The 20,282-nt window shown below is 38.9% G+C and overlaps 1 protein-coding gene across 3 annotated transcripts in view; it reads left to right on the top strand.

Moving 5' to 3' along the window:
- The window catches only part of cfap221 (cilia and flagella associated protein 221), an 82,981-nt gene that overhangs the window by 20,383 nt on the left and 42,316 nt on the right, over positions 1 to 20,282 (top strand). The window lies entirely within an intron of this gene.

The raw sequence follows: 20,282 nt of genomic DNA on the forward strand, positions 1-20,282 counted from the left end.
TTACTCTGGAGGATTTAAAGGAAAAAAAACAGAATCTCAAAACAGAGGCTTTTCTGGTTAGGAAGCTGTTGCTCTGTGGTTTATTTATTCCAAACCAACTACAAATGTACCATACGTCACTTCCTGGGAGAGGTGGAGGAAAAGTGGCTCCATCCATACTCAGGGAGACTTTTATCATCTGGGACTTCATGATGAGTTTGAAGACAGAGCACAGAAACATGAGAAGCTGTTCTCACGTTTACGTTGCAGATTCCTCACCTCTTTATTTAGACCCTTTCTTCTTGTCTTATATTTCATCAGGTCTTATTCCAATGGTTTTTAAGTATTTTCTTCATGTGCCTGTTGTCAGTTTTGTATCATTACCTTATTGCGTCGTGCAGTTTTGATCGGGTGCTGCGTTTAAGGGAAAACCTTCCTGATGATGCAGCATTTTTATTTTTTAGAAGTTCTTGTTTGTTTGTTTTTCTCCCCCAGAGTTTTATCAGCGGTTCTCGCTGTCATTTTTACTTTGTTTGTAGAGGCTGCAGTTGAAATGCTTCATACTTGAACAGCATGTTGAAATTTGATTCGATAAACGGCTTCAGTGTTGTTTAATTAGGGATGAATTACTCAGTGAAATAAAGGCAGTCTGTATGCTGTTGTTGTTATCACTGTTGATTTGGAGGAATATCCACGAATCTCTGGCCCAAACCGTCAGACTGTGCTGGAAACTGAGTGACTTGGCTTCGTTGTTTCCTGGATCATCAGGACTGTAGGTGACAACAGCCAAAAACAGTCACGGCTGCACATTCTAAAGTCTGTAAATGTGGCTCTGATTTGTGTTTTTCTTTCTGACAACCAGGAAGAGCAATTAGAGAGTGTGAGATTCCAGGAGGAGGACAGGAATAAAAAAAAAAAAACAGGTACAAAGACAGAAAGAAAGGGAAGGAAGAAACACTACATGCTGTGGTTCACTCATCAATTAACACCTTCATTCACACCTCCAAACACGTGCGTGTTTGTGCGCATGTGTGTGCGCGGGTGTGTGAATGTGTGTGTGTGTGTGTGTGTGTGTGTACGCAGGGCCTAAATAAACAACAGGAAACACTTTCCTCTTTATGTTCTCACCCTGTGAAACAAGCCAAACAGAGCAGACATGTTACTGCTCCACCTACTGTCCACTGTTTTATTTATAATGTGCTTGCCCTCCTTCTCAGTCTCTCTCTTTCTCCCTCTCTCTCTCGTGCACTCTGTCTCACACACTCTTGCCAGTGTGTGTGTGTGTGTGTGTATGTACAGAGCTCTTAACTATTCCTGGTTCTTCCGTTACAGAGCAGCAAAAGGGGCTCGCTGCATCTGCAGAAACACGTCCCTAAACAAAAGAGCGAGGAGAGCAGGAGAAAGAAAAAAAACATTCCATCATTGATTCGTCATTCTACAATGTTTTTAATATTCTATATAAAATAACTTAAATAACGTCATTCTACAATGTTTTTAATATTCTGTATAAAATAATCTTAAATAACTGCGAAGACCAGACATGTCTCTAGATTTATTCCTGCAATATCAGTTAGCAACGTTCTTCTCAGTAGAGAAGATTATGGTTAGCAATAAATTAGTAAAAACATTTGGGAAAAAATAACCCAAAAAATCCTGGCCATTCATTCAAAACTTTTGCTGTTAATAGTCAGGGAAGACGTTAGTTTCAAATGAATAGAAACGAGCCAAAAGCATTGCATTAAAATAAAAACTGTGGAGGAGGTACTGTAACTAGTGAGAACCAATATGTCTGGAATGAACAGCACCAACTAGGACATAATACCTGATGGGGAAAATGTCATAAAAGTAGAGAAAATGAGATCAGAGAGTTGCCAAAAAGATAACCATGGAAATAATGTCGGTGAAATCAAGCCCAGTAGGTGGCGATAGTAATTTAAAACACCAGATTGGTGGCATAGATTTCTCTGTGGAAACCTATGAAATAACGAGCCAGAAGAATGACCACCTCAAAGTTATCTTGTTGGTTAGATCCCTGAAGCTCGTGGAGTTGGCAGAATTCCCGGCTCAGCCGTTGCAGAACTTCTTCCACATCTTCTCCTCCTCTACATTCTCTCCTCTTGTGTCTGCAAACTTTCATCCCAGGCTGCAGGCAGCTAACAGGGCTAGCTTTAAACAGTGGAGTGTTGTTGTACAAATAAATTAATTTCAGCGTAATTGCTTCGATCAGAACGTTCCTCGGAGCGTGCAGGGTAAATGGGTTATCCGCTTTAATTTAACCCATAAAACAGGCCACACAAGGGGGAAGGCTGCTGCCGTTCTGTGCCAGAAGGCAGAGGACAGAGAAAATAAAAAAAGGCCACTTTACTCTGGTTCCTAAAAGCTCATAGTCATCTTTCTATCACAGCCTTGTTAGATGTTGGTAATAACCCTTTATTAAACTCCATGGAAGTATTGAGTGGAAAGACTGTTGGAACGCAGCATTAGAGCCTGTCCTTGAGTCGTCCTTTCAGCCCAGTGAGCTGCAGTTTTTTTGTGCTTTCCTTTTGTGCTGGTTACAGTTGCTTGTTGTTCCTCCTCCTCCACCTCGTCCACCTGCTTCTCCTGCGGGAGAATAAAGAGAGACAGTAAAAAGAAAAGTAGACGTTTTCTTTCCTCTGTTAAAAAGTCGATTTACTGTTGAGACAGACCAATACTGGACAGAAAGACCAGACAAAACCTCTAGTTCTTCACATCACGGAGCCTCTGAGCAGTGACGGACTCACATAAAGTCAATTACACGAAGAAGGAAGAGTGTTCTGCTACAGATTTTAAGGATTAAGGCTAATGTTCAGATCAATGTGATCGCAGAAGGATCTGTTGAAGCCAAGCTAAGACCGGTTGTGATTGGCAGGAGCAGGGAAGTGGTGTCCTGGTGGTTAAGGAACCAGATTTGTGTTTGGAAGGTGCCACTGATGTGCACTTAGCACGACACCGTCCCCACACACTGCTCCCCGGGCACTTAGCTTGAGCTGCCCCCTGCTGACTTTTGGTTTGATGGGTTAAATGCAGAAGACACGTTTCGTGGTGTGCAGTGGAGTGCTGTGTCACAATGACAATAAATCACCTAATCTCAATCTTAATCTACTGTGTCGTTGTGGACATTGAGATGTGGATGTTTGCACTCGGAAAGGGCAGAAAAGTACTTGAGGGAGTACACAAAATTTCCCAGGACAGTTTTCAGGTGTGTAGACTGAGTGGCTGCTGGGTTCAGGGAAGATTTTGGTTACCTGTGACCTTCTTCTTAAGTGAGTTAATGGTGCAAAGTCAATCAGAGGATATCAACTGGAGCCTCCTTTATTAACCAGCCGGTTAGGTTGATAAAGGATAATGAACAAACAGTTTTTCCAAACGTGTCAGTTGTTTTATTTACTTAGGTTTCATCCATCATTCTGACCAATCAAATCTCACTAACTCTAACCAAACATTTCTCTAAATTTCAAAAGTCAAGTATTTACAGCTATAAACAGCAGTAAATTATCCAGAACATCAGGGTTTTTTCTTTAATGAAGGAAATGCCTTTCCTTTGATTATTGTGGATTAGATTTGTTTTGAGTGAACAACAGTCAGAAACAGCAGGAGCTTTCAGTGATGAACGACATCGAGCTGGGAGACATTTACATGAGAATCAAGGATTTAAACTAATTTTATATTTAACAAAAATAAGTTTGGAGGTTGAGGTTGGCGGGAAGTGTGTGAAGAAATGTCCTGCTGTGAGTAAAATGAGTGACAGACTTATTTGAGTGTTTACTGTGTGTGTGTGTGTGTGTGTGTGTGGCTTTGAGTGACAGAGAGAGAGAGAGAGAGTAAGTAAAGTAAGTCTGTGTGTGTGTGTGTGTGTGTGTGTGTGTGTTACGCCCTTGTAATTTCTGTAAATTTAGGACCGTTTCACTTCTCAGACAAGCTGTCCTTCTGGGAATTAAAACCTGGAGCCATTGAATCATTTCTCAGGCTGAGTATTTGCCACTAGAACTGAATAAGTAATGTAATCTAACACACGGTGGTGTAGAAGGAAAGCTGACAGGTAGAAAACAAAAGAAAACGAGTAATGTCAGCATAAAACAAAAAGACAAAAAGGATACATTTAAAATGGCTAACGGTTGATTAGGGTTACAAACTGAGACGCTAATTCTTAAGAAATTCCAAAATGCTATGAGTTTTAACAAAAATTGACAGGAAACAAGCAGTAGGCTGTTGACAAAGGTTGAAACCAAAACATATTTTCCTGGTATTTCCAGTGTGGAAATGCAGAGAACAAAAAACAGAAATCAAAATTGCAAGCAGGCCTTTACAAAAGATACAAAACAAAGAAAAGAAAAGGATAAATTGCTCCAGAAAAGGGGCATTCTTTAGAGAAAGTACAGATTTTAAAAAGCCAGAAAATAAAAGAGTGGTGGCGGCGGTAGTTAGCCTGTAAAACAGTCTGTAATCAGTCTTGTGAATTAAAAATGAGGAAACATGCAGAGCCTCCTCCTTTTAAGATTATATGAGATTAACTTGGAGCATTACCTTCTAATTCAGAATCATTAATGGAGGTGTGTGTGTGTGTGGGTCTAAAATGTTCCTCGGGGGCACAGACTCATGTTCCACATTTTTATTTTCTACATTTTTAAAGTCGACCTTGATGGAATCAGGAGCTCAAATCTAATCAGAAAGAAGGATGTTGAATAAAGAGGCCCAGCTCTCCACCTCCACCTCATCCTCCACCCACCTCATCCTCCACCTCATCCTCCACCTCATCCTCCACCTCATCCTCCTCCTCATCCTCCTCCTCCTCCTCCTCTCTCGCACTCTATAAAAATGAGACGATAGTGAAGAAGATTAAACTCTGTGCTGAGGAGACTGGGCTGTCGTACAGGTCAGATTTAATGTGAATACCATAGTCACTTCATCAGACCGGTCCTGACCACAGATGTTTACTGTTGGTTTCTCACCCGTCTGTGGACAGAATCTCCTTTTAATGCTGATATGACAGCATTGTTAAACTGTTGTTAGAATGGAGCAGAGCACATTATCTACTGTTGGAGAGAAATTCTTCAACATTTTTAAATCGTCCAACAAAAATTGTCGGCATTTAATTTGTGCGTTCCACCGCAGGAAGTGTTAAGGTTAAGGACAAGGTTCACCGTACCATGAGGAGGACATCTTTGTTTTGGGCTTCACAGTAGAAGGCCCAATGAGACGAGCAGTTGTCTAAAAAAATAATTACATGTTAAGAATGTTTAATCTTTACTTTTAAAAAATCAATTTCTTAAGACGAATCTGGACTTGGAAAAAAATTGCAGTAAATAAAAGTTGGAAATAAAAGTTTATACCAAAACAAAAAAGATCTTTATCTCTGACTTTATTTTTTTAAATGCTTAGATACAGTAAGTCATTAAATCACAAAAATAAGGGCCTAATATGAGCTATTTAGCCAATACATGGATCTAGTGACACATTAAGATGAAAAAGCAAACCAAAAACTAAAAGCAAGTAACTTAATTCTAAGACAATTTGTCTCGTTGTCATCGATACATCCAGTGCTTGAGAGCCCCTCATTAGAAAGAAAAACTAAGATCAATGGGAAAAAGTACTTGTCTTCATCGGTGAATTGATTCAAGGTGAAGATCATATTTTTCAGTCTGAGTGAGCAGTGATAATACTGTTCATCTTCTTCCAAAGTATGTGAATTTCTAAATAATAAACATTCAGTCAACCTGCCAGAATCCACTCATACAGTCAAGGATGTAGAAAAGGATTTGATTACGTTTCGTTCATGTTTCTATACTGTGTTAATGCTACAGTGTAGCCTTCCAGCTGGATGTCTCCCCAGTCTGTGTTTTGTTGTTTTCTCCTCTCATTGTTCTGTTGCTCTGTGGTTTTATTTGGTGCTCTCAGGCTATGTTATATTTACTGTTTTTTCTTTGAATTCCAGACAAACATTCAGTTCCTTCCCAACAGCCACCTGTACATCACATCATGATTCAAGAACAAAAAAATAATGTTGGAGGGGCATTTTTAACCAATAAATTATTATGAAATGATAGTGAAAAATGACCAGATGGTAGCTAGGTTTAGCAAACGAAGGTTTAGCAAACGAAGGCTAGATGGTAGCTAGGTTTAGCAAACGAAGGCTAGCAATAAGGTGCAATTCTACAGTTATGTACTGTAATGGTCTGTATACACTGTGTGATTATGGGCTGTCACAGATGAAAGGCGACCATCGTAGAAGAAGTATCTTTGGTGTAGGGTCTAATGTTAGCTTTTAGCTTGTAGCTACATTAGTTTTATAAATTGTGTTCATTTCATTGTGTTATGCTATTGTGGTTTGTTAGCGGTGCTAACTTCAGGGCTAACTTTAAGCAAGGTTTTGGCTAATATTAGAATACAAGATTTACCCTTAGTTTTGTTGCCTGCTCTATTCTCCATACATCTGTAATCAGTGGTAACATGGTGGCGTGTTACCACTGATTACACATAAATAAATATGTCGGCTTCAAAATCTACAGCTAAAAACGACTCCTAAATGTTCTGGGGTCCGTCTGGTACATTTTAAGGTCAAACTCAGAGAATTCAAAGACAAGAGAGACAGTTTGTCCCGATCGGTTCAACCGTCCATTTTCACACTGTGATTGTCAGAAATCAGTGAAAGATTGATGATGTAGCTGTGGTGAAGGTGAGGCTCCGACTCATGATGGATGAGAAACGACAAGCAGGAAACTGCAGGGTGTTGATGAGATGGAGAAACAACGTTGAGTTTTGTTGACTTAGAAATAATAAAGGATGACACAGAGATACACAGACAGAAACACACACGGCTTGTAGTTTTATATCTGTCTGTGTAATGGAGATGTTTTGACAATAAAACAAACCAGTATTAACAGAACTATCACCACTGAAAACAAACTCTAACAAGAAACTGATCTTCACGGAATCGTCTTAAGTATCAGAATCTTAGTCCCATAACCAGACCTAGTACATGAAACATTAACTAGTGATAACTAGTTAACTTACCAGACACTTTTGTTGTCGCTACTTGTACTATTGCAATGGCCAAAATATTCACACAGTCACTCTCTTTGGTTTGTTCAGCTAACTAGCAACACAGCGTAGCGTTAGATATTCAGTTTGGTTATTTATATAATTCAGCTTTTGATTAAAAAATAATTAAAAGTACACTATGTGCTGCATTCAAAAATCTAAGCCTGAATGTAATATTATTTCCAAAGAGATTTGACCTCCTGCACTTCCATTTTTTTCAAAACGTCAAGTAGTCCATGGCCTAATGTTCAGTCATTTTAAGCTGTTTGGCTAATTGTAATCTAATTTGCTCAGAACAGTTTGCTATTTTGTCCTTACTTTCATTGTTTTTTGTACTCAATTTTTTTAAAATGGATAATAAAACGATAAAAGACTTTCGTGTGAATATTTGGAGACATTTTGGAGAACTGAGGAACAATTCAACTTCAGCTAATGTATCCTGAATCTCTTTGTCCTCCCGTTCTTTCTTCTCTTTTTTGTGTGTGTTGCGTGAAAGAAGTCAGATGTTAGAGGTGAGGTCAGCCTCTCGTTCGCTGCTTTGTAATTTGTGAACAATGGCAGCTGTGAAGAGAAGGACTCTTGAGTGAAGATCGCGCTCTCATTAATGCAGCTGCATGTTCGACCTACAGCAGAACACATTTACACCAGTGAGTCATGCAGTCTGGGCTCAGTCCTGCCGACTACTGTCCCTCGTCACATTCACAGACGGGAAAAATCCATCCATCTTTCTGAATAATCAGCAGTGACAGCTGCAGCGTCATCTGTAGCAGGGGGCTGCTGTTCAGATGGTGGGTTTACAGTTCGATTCTCTTCTTTCCCCTTTCATTATAGATCATTATATTCGGTGTAATTAGTACCTGGGATTCTTAATGGGCAGAATCTGTGGTGTACAACAGTTTGTCCCTAAACTCATACCGTTTATTGCAGCCCCACAGCTGTTATTTCATAATTATTTATTAGATTTTGATTTGATTTGATTTTTTTCTGGCTGTTGGCTTGACAAATTTGTAGATTTGAGATATGGTTTGGCTTTTTTTCAATTATGTTTCAGCTGTTTTGGCTAATTGTCAGTTTACTGTCAGTTCAGCATTTGTTATGGATTTACGCCTATGTTTTTTGTTCACTATCTTGTTCTTCCAGGTTTTACGCCTATGTTTTTTGTTCACTATCACTACCTTCCAGGATTTGGTTAATGGTTCACTCAGAGTGAATATTGTTTTGATGGTTGTTCGTCTCTATATCTGGACCAGTGATGGACTGGACACATGTCCAGGGTGAACTCTGCCCTCTCCTGCTGGCTGCTCCTCTCCTCCTCCCCCTCCTCCTACCCCTCGCCTTGCTCTGATCTGTCCAGAACTTCACTTGTCCGACCCAATGACCACATCCATACTTGAATTGTTCCAAATGTAGGTCGGACGTCACTTCGTCTCACAGAGTCAACTTGTAACCTCCACAGATTTGTTCACACGGAGTGACGCCAGTTGTCAGCTGATGATGTTTGAGTGCAGTTGTGTTAAATTTCTCACCTCTGGTGATCTGAGGCCTGAAGGGAACAGTCATGATCACAGTAGTGGAAAACAACGGGACGTGACGACAGGACAGAAAATATCTCCAGCTTCTGTCATCACTTCTCACTTTTAGTTAGTGTAACAAAATAAAAGGCTCTGAAACACGTTCAGTCTGAACTATAACCCTGAAGCCTATAGGCAGATGTTCAGATTTCACCCTCCACCTCCTCCCCCGTGGTGGTGAACACGGCACTTTTAGGCAAAGTTGTGAATAACAAGGGTAGAAAATAGCAAAGCCCTGATGTTGATCCAGTTCAGGCTCCAGTTCCCAAATGATTCCTGGTGTTCTTGCAAAAAACAAAACAAAAAACATCTTTTTTTTTTACACCAGTAGAAGCTGCACCAGAGTTCCACCTCTAGGTGTTCAAATTCAGGACTCTGTCTTGGTCTTTCTTCTTCTGCTCTTCAGTTTTTGGTCCAAGTTACTCATTTGACCAATTGATTGATTAAATGAACGAGTTCTTGCTGGATTCTAGTTCTGGTTTCAAGGTCAGTTCTGTTAGAGCCGTGATGGTGCGATACTCATCACAGCCGCCGTTATCCACTGCTGTTTAAACCAGGCGTCCAACAACAGCCGCCCTAAAGGCCTGTAAAGCAGGGATCAGAACCTACAGTCTTTAAATTCCACTTCCAGGACAAGCCAGGAATCCAATTAGCTTTTTCCAATTTATCCAACAGCCTTTCCAATTTCACCTCTGATTCGCTCTTTTCCCGATCTGACAAATGGATTTTGTGTGTGAAAAGTTGGCTCCGTGGAAAGTGTGGTCTCGATCTTAATGAACAACATCCATGAACAGAATGACGTTCTTCTGCTAAATCATCTCCTCGTGAATTTATACCGTGGATCTGTTAAAGTGATGGCTTCTCTCTTCCAAGTTTTATCACGTACACGGGAAGAGGAAGATCGAATGGTTCTGTCATTGTTGCATCCCATAATAATCATTCCACACATTTGGTCAGAGATAGGAGGTGAAGAGCCTGAATACCACTCTGATTGGTTCATATATACTCTGAACACAGTCTAAAGATTATCTATAACACACACACAGCAGCAGTGTGTGTGTGTGTGTGTGTGTCAGAGTAGGGGCGTGCACGTGGCTATACATGTTCATAGATAGAAAAAGAAAGAGTGCGTACATTCCACGACTTCTGTCTGTAGAGTCCACCGCTCACAGTGATGGACCCTGAATATATAATCAGGCTGGAGCTGAACAAACACACGAGACGTCGGGGCCGATGGTGGAGGCTGTGAAGGTGTGGGCAGGTTCTCCACTTCACGTAATTACACCCTTCAAAACACCATTCCGTTTTTTCTTTTTACTGTTACTCAGTCAGCGACTGAAGGCTGTGAAAGAAACAGCTTTACAATCAGTAATGGAATAGAAGGCTTCAGTGTGTGGGCACAAACGACGTGGACATTATAGGACATGGCACGCTGTCAATGCACATGTTCTCCACCAGGTTTTAGTAAGAGAAAATGGTTGTCCAGGTTATGGGCTGAAATGAGCTGAAGTTTAGAAGGAAACGTTCTTCACATCCACGGGTCTGTTCACAGTCTGACGTCTGTGTTCAAATCCAGTCTGACACAGACTTCAGTAGCTCAGATAATTCCCACTTCCTGTTTCATAGAGCTCATGGTATTTGTTATTAAAATGTATCCAAGTAAAAGCTAAAGGTCATTCTACTGACCAAAATTGATTAAAACGAATTGTTCAAAACATGTTAAAAATGTAACCCTTTAACCCTCTCCTTCTTTATTTTTATCAAACACTGTTAGTGGAGTGTCTGGAAGTAACTCTCCCTCTTTACAAGGTTTGTTGTTCACTAATCCGAAAGCTGAAAAATAAAAAAAATAAAAAAAATAAAAATTGTATTATAAAAACAATAAATCCCAGGACAGTCAGTTCTTCCTCCTGACTACATTTCTAAAGACTTTTAATAAAAGCTTTGCAGACACAGGATGGAGGAGTAAAATCTGAAACCCCTTTATTTTTCTCCTCTATTAAACACCTTCTCCTTTTCTCTCTCTCTCTCTCTCTCTCTCTCTCGTGTGTGTGTGTGTGTGTTTGAAGTCTTTTTTATGATCTAGATATAAAAAACCCCCACCATGTTAGCTGCAGATGTTTTTAGTTACCGCCTTTACAGAAGAAGAAAAGAAACCAAAAACCATCAGGTCAAGTTAATCTCACAGCAGAGGACGTTTTAATGAGGACACTGTTGGACAGACAGTTCCTACCAACACCAGTGTTTTGTCTGTGAAAACCATTATTTAGTCAAGTGAAGCTAAATGTTAGCGCCTCATATATTTAATATCTAATATTTTTCTGTAACAGTTTATCTCCAAACAAGAGTAAAGTTAAGGACATTATAACCATGCTGTTAAATGTTAGGCTATATGGCTAATGTTTGCACAGTTATACTGAAAGGAAGCAGACGTTAAAAATGCTAAAAAGCTTAGCAAGAGCTAATGTTTCGATACAACTACAAATATGTGAAGGTTCCTCTGCATTATGCAAAAGTTCATTTATATTGTTCCAAAAATAAACCTTACAACAAAACATAGCTGAAAACTACAGGAGCTGTAGCCTTACATCAACACCATTCAATTATCTTCGTTAGTGAAGTATAAAAATCCGGTGTGATCAGAAGTCTGACAGTGGCCGTCCTCAGGAGTGTCTTCACCTGGTGGAGACAGCTGCTGGATGTAATGACAGTGACTCAGGTCCGTCCTCAGCAGCTCTAAAAAAGGCTAATGGAGCTGTCGCAGATGTTTGGACGACAGCTGCTCATTCTTCTTCATCACACTCATATAATGACCCCTGTACTGCTGCTGCTGCTGCTGCTGTCGCCGTTGCTGCTGCTGCTGCTGCTGCTGCTGCTGCTCATAGGATTTTCCCCCAGAGTTACTAGGAAACAAAACGAACGCACCATCTGCGGAGATTTTTCACCTCGTGGTCTGTTCACCTCAAACGTTACCTTCTGGTTTATTAAAGCCCAGACTGACAAACAGGTGTGACAGTTACAGCCAGCAGGGGGCTTCTGTACAGCGGTGACGTTTCAATCCTAAATAGACAAAATGACTCCAGTGGTTGAATAAGAAACTCTTTTAAATCATAGAATATTTCTAACACATAAAGCCGTAGCTATTGACTGTAAAACTGTCTGAAAATGAAGAGCAGGCAGTCGGCCACGGAGTCGTGACTCTGAGCGTTTATAAAAAGCTGTTGATGCATCTCAGAATTGGCTGGGCCCTTCACATCAAAGGACGTTTCACCAAAGGGGAAAAACACAAAGGCCATTAGAGTATTTTGGTTTTCATGTAAGTCCCAAACCAGGGCAGACAAGTGCACATTTCATTTGTACTGATCTTTTTCAATCCTGTTTTATTTGTGTGTCTCTTACATATTTATTTGCATTTGCTTTGACCTATTTTTAAATTTTTTAGACATTTATTGTTGGGCTGATGTCAAGCTGTTATCCTCAGTCTGTATTTCACCTGAAAGTCTTTACTGTCTGACATGTAACAGTTAAATGGGAGGAAGAAAAAGGAGGCAACGATGTTCCGTGTCCAATAGTTCGATATTTTCAGGTTTTAGTAAATATTACTGTACATTAATTTAATTTTCAGTGGCCTTAAAAGACTGTTTGAAAATGTTCAGTTTAAAAATTCTGAGATTTGTAATTTTTTATGGAAATAGCTGTAAATAAAAGAAGCCGAAGAGTCGCCTTCAAAGTCATCATACATACATGTAACCCATCAACCCATTCCTGAGGAGCACTGGGGATTAAGACGTGTCCAACCACAGTTAGGTGGGATTCACACCTGTAATCCCACGGCCGCAGGACTGATGATGAAACAGTGGAATAGAGAAAATATATCAAATTAGAGCTGGGACTGTAGGTCAAAATATAACAGACTTTAATTCACCTTTGCCACTTCCATAATTGTGGACACACCAGTAACACCGATGCCAAACTTCAGGGTTCAGATTTTTTTCCTGTTATTATTTTTTTATCACTACTGCTAATTCATTTGAGACAAACATTCTATAATGAATAACAAACACTTCAATGAGTCTGAGTCATTTAATATTCATAAATCCATTCATAATGACTGACTGTTATTATGTCGACTTTTATTAGATCTGCTTTATCCTCCAAACGCCTGCTGTAATGTGAGGATTCCCCTCCTCGTAACGTTGGAGAGAAACTGTGTCAGTTTGATCAGCCAGACAGAAACTGGATGAATCTTTAATGGAGTCGTCAGTGGTGGACACTTTTAGCCTCTTAAACCTCCTCCTCCTCCTCCTCCTTCTCCTCCTCCTCCTCCTCCTCCTCCTCCTCCTCCTTCCTTTTTTTTCCTCATCTCTGCTGCCGTGCTGTAACTGTCTGTGAATACAACCCAGGATGGTCTGAATCCAGCCAAGAGGCAGGAGATTTCCCCGGAGTTTCCCGTTAATGAAAACCTCTCAGATGAGGTCCAAATGTCTGTGAGGCTGAGGCTGTTCATTCAGCTCACGCATCGTTATTCCAGCATCCAATTTACAACAGTAATGAGAGCCGTGTTCCCTCTTTTCACTTCCAAACTCCTCCGAATATCTCTGGATTTATTTAGTCGGACAGCAGCCATTAATCCTGCACTGTGTGTTGTCTTTCACATTAATTTCTTTTTAATCTATCAACAATTAAATCCACTCTGCACAGATTTAATCAACAAGACTCCGTCAAACAGCTGTTGTTGCCGCAGGCTGTTGATGTCCGACCAAACAATATTTAGCAGAAAAAAAAGAACATTATTTATTTTCTGTGAATTTAAGTTGGACAGTTATGGTTGGTGAAATACCAGTTGTCTCACAATTGTCTAGAAGATGTTATGATATTAATGACATTATTTAGAAGTGGTCTAAGGTTGGGCTAACACATAACTCACAAAGTGGACAAAATAAAAGAGTTAAATCGTTTATGATTGGTTAAAAATGAACTGAAAAAACAGTCTGTAGATAACAGCACCAGAGAAATAGCAAATTAGTCAAGGAAAATAACCAAAAACTTTCAAATTAAGACTTGCCTGATTACACTGTATGAAAAACAGTGAGCAATTTAAATACAATTTTCCAGTTTGTTGTAGTTAAGTACGTATTAGATATTATGAGCAAAAAAGAAAATAAAAACAATGTCTAAAAAAGACAAAGAGAGATATTGAGTGTTCAGCCATAGAGAATAAAGATTGATAATTGCACCTTTACTCCAAGTTATCATAGACCTTTGGTGACTAAAAAGACAATTATGGTTGGCCCGGAGCTGTGATCGATGGAGACCAAAAATATAGTTACATGAAGATATTAAAAAGGGTAAAAAATTTAAGTTAAATCAATCAAGAGTTATGGTGTTTTGGTCAATATACCTTTACTTATATTTCACCAAACTTGGTTACAGCTTATTATTATTATTATTATTATTATTATTATTATTATTCCCTTGATATCTTTAAGCGTGATCACCAGTTCTCTTGTTAAATGCTTTCCCATGTGACTCTGTGATGATGAAAATGACCTAAAAGCCACTGAACCATCTGTATATGAAATCAACGTATGACTCATTTAGTGCTGGGTTTGTTTGATCACGATGAAGTTTTCATCACAACAGAGTCGTTCATGTGGAAAAGTACCATCGTTTAGAGGAGCGAGCAGTTTGTTCTGCATCTGATTTTCATTTAAAACCAAACGATGAACATACATAGGTTCATTACCAGCTGTGTCACTGTTCAAATCCCTGACACTATAAACTTAATTCATATTTAACAGAGTTACTTTGGTCAATATTCAAACCATTGGACTGAAAATAAATGCATACATAAATTAAATTAATATTGTACTGTTACTGTAATTGTACATGTTAAGTATAGATTTTTTTTTATATATGTTGTTATAGTTAAAAAATTCATTAGGGTGAGAATGTAAACATATATTGTCTATAAACTGCATCTGTGCATTTATTTCACCAGAATCCAAGAATGAGAATCTTCTTCAAACCTTCATTTACACAGTATCTTGCATTAACAAAACAGGCTAACAACATGAATCGCTGTCTCTCCTGCATCAGTTCCTGTCGATCCGTTTGTTTCTTTTGCTCTGCTCACAGTACTTCAGGAAGTACACTTGAAATACTGCAGTAGACTCTTTGGTCCCACTTTTGTTTTGAACAGACATCTTCATGGTTTACTTGTGTTTTTTTTCAGTAGTTCAGTAGCAGTGGCAATTAAACAGTGCCCTCTTGTGGCCATAGATAAACTTTCACTACATGTCACCCCTCTTAATGTTGACGGACCAGCAAAGCTACTAAAACAGGCAGGATGTGTAGTGTGTTAAATGGAAAAAATAAATTCACTTTTAATTCAAACACAACATCAACACAACACGTACATGTGTGTATCATCGACATATTCTTTCACATGTTAATGTAATTATGACGCCATGTTTCATGTCGTCTTTGACTGTTCCACCCTGTAAGGTGTGAATCTTGTTTTCAGGAACATTTAACAGCAACTACCTCGTAAACGTTTTCTCTCTGCTTCATTATCGTCTTTTTGTTTTGTCCTGCAGGAGGAATAAGGTGACTTTAGTAAAGACAGAAGGAAAATGAGATAAAGACTCTGACCTCGTTTATATTGTTATCGTCCGAAAGGATCAGAAGTTTTTACAGCTTCCAGCAGATGTTTGTTAGGAGCAGGCATCAGTCATAGCTGAATAGCTGAGGCAGTACTCTGTCTCTGTCTCTGTCTCTCTGTCTCTCTCTGTCTCTCTCTCTCTCTCTCTCTGTGTCTCTCTCTCTCTCTCTCTCTCTCTCTCTCTCTCACACACACACACACACCTCTGTCTCTATTTCTTATCCCGCAGTAATGAGAAGAATCAGTGTGATGTAATTACCTGAGACACACAGGAATGTTTGATGGTCTGAGTCACACGGTGAAGCAGCAGCAGCAGCAGCAGCAGCAGCAGCAGCAGCAGCAGCAGCTTCTTTATATCGTTCTTCATCATTTTGTCCCTTAATTATCTTCACATGTCTACAAGCTCAGTCTTCTGCTCTGCCGCAGACTCTAAGTGGTTTTTCCTTCATTCTAATATACCATTACCTTAGCACAGTTGTGAGTCAAAAATATAAAATACATCAAATAGGTTTTATTTTTGGCCTGGTCAGATACAAAAACAAACCAAACCAAAGCAGGGGCGTCGATTTATGTCTCCTTGGGTGCTTGGACCCTGAAGTACCCACGGAGACTGTCGAACACACATTCCTGGTCAAACCCACCCATTAATGTATCGCTTTTAATGAATAAATACCCCATAAACTCCAAGTTCCAAAATGTCTACGTATATACAGTATACCAGTATAAAATCCCATTAAAATAAGAATCAAAACACACTATAATCATACATCATACATGATATGAAGAACATCATCTACATACAGTACATCAATCAGATTATACATCCATCCATCAACCAACCATCTTCATCCACTTATCTGTTACCGGGTCGTGGGGCAGCAGTCTCCACGACCGCCACCCAAATCCCACTGCACCGTATCAACCCCCCTGAACCTTCCTGCAGGTGGTGAGTCCACTGGAAGGTACCAACCACCCTGACTGGGATTCAAACTTGCCCAGGAGGTGAACCCTGGGGTTCAACACCAATGACAGAGACGTTGCCTCTGGGCCAAAGTGCCACCGTTTTATACTTGTAAATATGAATCAACTGGAGTGGCTAATGTTCAGTATTTGAGTTTATTATGTATTGCGTTTTTTAATGATTAAATCAGTGTCTTTTCTCACCTTATTTCCACTTCCTGTGACACTAGCGGGTCACATGGACGTCCACAGCTCCACTTTAATTCTCTCTGTTGTCGGAGTGATTTTGACACTTGAGCTGAAAACAGAAATGTCACAAAACTACAGGAGTTTTCCCTGAAGTGAGAAGAATTCCCACACAACATTTGGCAGTGAACACACTGCTCTGTCACTTTGACAGGGTTGTAGTTGTACATCAGTGTAACCGCCAGTCTCACAGTCTCTCTCTCTCTCACACACACTCACACACACACACACAGCTGCAGAATGTGTCAGTGTCAGAATCTGTCACAGCCTTCACATCAACAACAGTTCGATACCTGGAGGAACAAACTCATCCCACGGTTAATTATTAGGATTTCTTTTTCATCAAATCATTGATCTGAAATGACAAATACGAACTTCACGGCCTCTTCATCAGAGACTGTTAGTGAGAGTCCTGCGTTGGACTTCTTTGTCTCCTTCAGCACTACTTCAGTCTGTCTTTAGAACAACTTTGAATTTCACATTTGAATATTATACAGAATTAAACTGTACTAATATGACAATAATTATAAAATGTGTTTTTCTAGTTACATGACAATTATTTGTAATAAATTAGGTTTACAATAATGGAACTTTCTGCCTTATGTTAATTTAACATGTTGCTGAAATTTGTAAATTAGTTAAATTTGCTTTAAAAACTATTTCTAGAGGATGCAGTTTCTTCCTAACGTACCTAATAATTCATAATATTGTTGTCATTACCATTGTAGAGTTAAGTGATACACATTCATGTACAACAGTTCCCACAAAAACACAGCCGACAGAAGCACATTTGACAAAAACATAGTTTATTCATATAAGCAACAAACCACGCACTAGAAAAAAGACACTCAGATTTTCACTGTCATAAAATACTCTTCTCAGGGAGCTGATCCAGGATCAGATTGACCTCACTGTCAAACCAAACTATCAGTGTGAGGTCGGGATTTCAATGACCTGCTTCTGTTCTGCGATCAGCTCTCTGACTCCCAAAGAAAACTCAGTCGGTGAGAATTCTACAGACGATTGTGTTGCTTGATAAAGATGATGAAGACACTTGAAAAGTGTGGTTAGAAAACTTGAACGTGAATGAAAAGAGTTAACGGCGGTGTGGGCGGAGCTTTTCTCTGCTCAGTTCAGTCAGCTCCTAGATAACAGTAATAATAATAATAATAATAATAATAAGTCTCGAAAAAAAGGACATAATTGAACTTCATCCATTTCTGTATGAATCGGCAAAGACAAGAAGGATAACATCTCCCACAGGGGGGAATTCCCCACCCAGCTATGGTGACCTGTACAACAAAGGTCAAACCAGTCCAGAGTAACTGTAAAAGGATTTGACTTTAAAGCAAACTTATTTGATATGAAAACAGATTAGTGTCTAAATCTCCCTTTATTTGATTTGTGTACAGTACAAATCTGACTAAACAGGAATCCAAGATATGCATTTATGCAAAATAAATTCAAATATTGCAATGTTTCCTGTATTTTACAAAAGCTAATTAAATACAACTGATGAATTTGGCGTAATATTAAAATAATATATATATTTAAGAGAAGGAAAGGAAAGCTAACCATAAGGTGAAAAGGTATTGTTAAGCTGACTGAACTGAAGCAAAGTCCACTCCAGACTCACTACTGCCCCCTAACATACATTCTATTAATACCGTACATAAAGACTTAAGATATATGTATATAAGTGTATGAAAATAGAAACATTAATTAGGTACATCTTACATAAAAGTTTTTCTCTAAACATACAAACAGTGTAGTAGAGCGAGGAGGAGGAGTAGAGGAGGAGGAGGAGGAAGGTTGATTGTGTTACCAAAACAAGTTTAATTAAACATAGAAATAATAACTTCACCTTCTTTCTTTTTGCCCTTTAGAGTTTATGAAAGTGGTTGTTGAATTAATTTGAACTGCTAAGATAATTTTATAGTTTTAGTTCATTTAATTTAAAATTCTATGTGCATTTAAAATGTTTAAAGTCGGTTAAGTCTCCTGTTAATATAGAGTTTTACTACTGCGAATATTTGAGTCAAAGAATATAGATTTAATTATTTTATTTGTAAAAATACTTTATATTTTCTAAAATCTATGTCCACAGAAATATATAAGGTAATAAAGAGGACTGAAAGTTATTGGTGGTTCCTTTTGTAATTTAGAAAATGGATATATATGTGTATTATTTTAAGTGCACTGTAGAAATTGAAAAATTAAAACTTCAGTCCAACTCTCAGCTATTTAAATTCCAAATATTAAAAGTAAAAATAATCATTGCTATGTTTAAATATATTCGTTTGCATCTAAGCATAAATTTAGTTTTTTAAAACTTGAAAGTGTTATTTTTGTTGAGCTGTTTTATAAAATGGTTAAATTTATCTATTTCTAATTAGAATTAATTGCCGTTTCTGAACGTTTTTTTTAATAAAAATGAAATACAGTATACAAAATAAATTTGAATCAAATGACTGTAATGAAACAGATGATTTGGCTTTGGATCCAGAAGAATTCCAACTCACCAGGAGTTGTTGTTGAAATTGTTTACAATCTGAGTCTTTCTTCTTCAACCTTTTTGTATGGCAGCAATTTGACATGGTTTTCTATAGCAGTCCATTAGCAGCCGGCATCATCACAGCACCTACTGCATGATCACCTTTGATTTTGAGTTTTCATTAGAGGATAAAAAAGAAACCCAGAAGCTGTCATTGATTTTAAAGCAGCGTTGAAATGAAAAGTAAATAGGCCATGTACAGTATCTGTGGGTCTGTGTTTGTGTGTCTGTGTTTGTGTGCCTCGGGGTTTGACGTGGCTGTGGGCCAAACACTCGTGTTTGTGCAGCTTCTACTGAAAAAAGAAAATGGAAAAAACACACACACATGCATTTGTGCAGAGCATTCTCAATGACAAAACAATGGTTGGATGTCAACCCAGTTTCTGCCTCTGCGGCTGAAACACTGGTCATTTATCTGTGGTCATTGTTTATAGAGAAAAAAAACCTCAACATTATGGGAAGCGTTCTTTTTCTGTGTGAGCTGATACAGTCGAGGACAGAAAAGTTAACCCTCAGCCTCCTTTACTGAGACACTTTAACCAGGGACCTCAGGATCACGCTGGTTGATAAAACAGTCACTTCCTGTACCAAAATTCATAGTGGAAATGAGTGATTTCAGCCCACAGGAACCGCAGAAGCTGCTGGTCCACTACTGCCTCCTGTGGTCAGTATCTGTCACTGACGAAGGATTTCAAAAAATGTAAATTTGAACTTGGTGATGGAGGCAGCAGTGGACCAAACAGGTGTGTTGTGATCTAAAATTGCAGATCTTCTTTGTGTACTTTTATAAATTTCGGTCCATCAGTAAAATCAATACGATGCAAAGACTTCTGATGATTTAGACCAAGGCCAGATCCAGGTTATGTGTTTGATAACTGGGAACTTAAGAAGCTGTAAACAGTTACCACCACTGGGCTCATACAGCAGCTAATAAAGTGCTCGGAGGTAAAAGAAATTAAAATAATAACTGTTGTCAGAGAAACTCATAAATACCACATCCTGTCCCTCTGTGTTGTCAGTAAGACTCATCTCAAAACCAAAACAAGGCAGCTAGCGTCTGAAGTCAACACTCATTAGTCTGTAATCAGTGTGTTGTTGATGTTGAAGCTCCTGTGAGTCATCACGGTGCATCATAAGCTCAGGCCGTGGAAACTCAGTGTTTCTTTATAGGGAGAATTTGTATAGAGGTTAGAGGAGCCGTGCTCTCCTTTCAGACGCTCGGTCAGCGCTGCATCAATGGAATCTGTGG

The sequence above is a fragment of the Cynoglossus semilaevis genome, chromosome 14 (genome assembly GCF_000523025.1).
Source record: "Cynoglossus semilaevis isolate Cse_v1.0 chromosome 14, Cse_v1.0, whole genome shotgun sequence".
Classification (NCBI taxonomy): Eukaryota; Metazoa; Chordata; class Actinopteri; order Pleuronectiformes; family Cynoglossidae; genus Cynoglossus; species Cynoglossus semilaevis.